Raw genomic sequence first — 2,518 nt, 5'->3', positions numbered from 1 at the left:
AAATCAAGGATAATATATTTAGAAGGTTGATTTTTATCGCTTTTGCTGGGCGACATTGTGGGGGACATCTGTCACTCTCTGCATACAAATTTCATTACCCCGCACCAGCCCTCCCCGATTTTCATACCGGAGCCCCCGGAAGAGAAATGTCAAGTCGAGAAATGTCATTTTGCTCTGAACAACTTCACCTTGTCATTTATAACACCTTGGTAAAAATCAACCTTCTAAATACATTATCCTTGGTTTTAACCTACCGAAAACAACCGATAAAATTTTGATGCGCCTACCGAAAACCGCCAAAATAATCTGGCCACACTGGTTGCCACCGGTCAACGTCCAGGCCCTACCAGCCAAAATCCCACGGAAAAGACGACGCGTCCCAACAACTGTCTATTATCTGACACATATCTCGTTATTAGACAAACTGTCCCAATAACTGCCTAATAACAGTCTAACAAAAATTATTAGGCAATACGTCTAAATAATGTCCGAAACCGTCTAATAACATTTTTTTAAGACGCGAACAATCAAAACCAAAAATCTCGGCCATTTTCAATTCGCTTGATTTGTCGCGTCTCTTTACTGTAGCGGTTTTGGATTAAAGTTTGTAGAAATAAACGTTCTTTGCAAATGGATAATTTACAGCGTGTGGACAACATCAAGTATTCCGAACAAATTAGAAAGACTGGAATGCTCTATAAGCAAAGGGATAAATTGAGGCTAATTGAGAAAGACGCAGCAGATCATGGATCAACGTCAGGTAAACTAGCTAGAGGTTTTTCTGTAAGGTTGTTGTACAAAATTCATTAAATCATAATTGTTTCTAGTTGATGACGCTGGATATTCGAATATATCTCATGCGGATTGCAGCATAGCTGATCAGAGTGATAATATTGTATCCGATGAATCGACTGTATCCATCGAAGATTTTTTGGAAGATGAATCGGAAGAAGAGGTACGTATATGGTTGAATATCGATTTCATTACTTTCAATATTAAAATGAATTTAAAAACAAATTTGCATAACCTTATAGGTTAGTGGAGACAGTGATGCTGAAGAAGGAGATACCGAACGCTGTTCATCAAGTTTGCCGTTTGCTGATCGTATAAGAGGATGGGCATTGAAAGCAAATCTTTCACACTACAGCCTCAATCAGCTTCTGCAAATTATTAATACGTCAAAGATCGATAAACTACCCAAGGATGCCAGAACGTTGCTTAAAACAAATAGGGAGCGTGCAAGAGTAGATAAAATAGCAGGAGGAAAATATTGGTATAATGGAATACAACAGTGTTTTTCCAACAGTTTTAAGTAAGTTAAAAGATAATATCTCCATATAACTATTATTAAAAATATTTTTATTATTTATATTTTACCTTTAGAAATCAAAGCATTCATTTGGACTCGATATTGATAAACATATCAATCGATGGGCTCCCTCTGTATAAGAGTAGCCCTACTCAATTTTGGCCTATATTAGTGTTGGGCATTGTGCGCGAGTGCGCACTGTGCGCACAGCACACTTCAATGTGCGCACTGCACAGCACACTTTGTACTGTGCGAGCACACTTCGCACAGTGCGCGCACTCCGCACTGTGCGCGCACTACGCACTGTGCGCGCACTCCGCACTGTGCGCGCACTCCGCACTGTGCGCGCACTCGGCACTTTTCGCACACTCCGCACAGTGCGCGCACTTTTCGCACAGTGCGAGCACAGTCCGGACTTTTCGCACACTTCGCACAGTGCGAGCACTTTTCGCACACTTCGCACAGTGCGCGCACTTTTCGCACAGTGCGAGCACAGTCCGGACTTTTCGCACACTTCGCACATTGCGAGCACAGTCCGGACTTTTCGCACACTTCGCACATTGCGAGCACACTCCGCACTTTTCGCACACTTCGTACAGTGCAAGCTTCACTTGCTTCACTTTGCACTGTGCGAGCACACTTCGTACCATGGTGGTACGCACACAAAGCAACCAATGACAAATCATTAGAGAGAGAGAGAGATAGATAGAGAGAGATAAAGAGAGGGAAGAGAGAGAGAGAGAGAGAGATAAAGGGAGAGAGATAAAGAGAGAGACAGATAAAGAGAAAGCGAGATTAAGAGAGAGAGAGAGAGAGAGAGAGAGAGAGCGAGAGAGAGAAAGCGAGTGAGAGATTGAGAGAGAGATAAAGAGAGGGAGAGATAGAGAGAGAAAGAGAGAAAGAGAGTGAGAGATAGAGAGAGATAGAGAGAGATAGAGAGAGATAAAGAGAGAGAGAGCGAGAGGGAGAGAGATAGATAAAGAGAAAGAGAGGGAGAGAGAGAGAGAGAGAGAGAGAGAGAGAGAGAGAGAGAGAGAGAGAGAGAGAGAGAGAGAGAGAGAGAGAGAGAGAGAGAGAGAGAGAGAGAGAGAGAGGTAAAGAGAGATAGAGGGAGAGAGATAAAGAGAGGGAGAGATATAAAGAGAGAGCGAGATAAAGAGAGAGAGAGCGAGAGAGAGAGAAAGAGAGAGTGAGAGATAGAGATAGAGG

At 42.7% G+C, this 2,518-nt stretch overlaps 1 long non-coding RNA gene across 1 annotated transcript; it reads left to right on the top strand.

Annotated features, from left to right (window-relative positions):
* On the top strand, positions 1–1,702 carry LOC1268175 (uncharacterized). The gene is made up of 4 exons (XR_009765210.1): positions 1–760; positions 828–955; positions 1,035–1,312; positions 1,384–1,702. It is a non-coding gene; the product is annotated as an uncharacterized LOC1268175 (long non-coding RNA).
* The last annotated feature ends 816 nt before the right edge of the window (positions 1,703–2,518 follow it).

This window comes from Anopheles gambiae, chromosome 2 (genome assembly GCF_943734735.2).
Source record: "Anopheles gambiae chromosome 2, idAnoGambNW_F1_1, whole genome shotgun sequence".
In the NCBI taxonomy this organism is placed as follows: Eukaryota; Metazoa; Arthropoda; class Insecta; order Diptera; family Culicidae; genus Anopheles; species Anopheles gambiae.
This window is presented reverse-complemented; position numbering and strand designations above follow the sequence as displayed.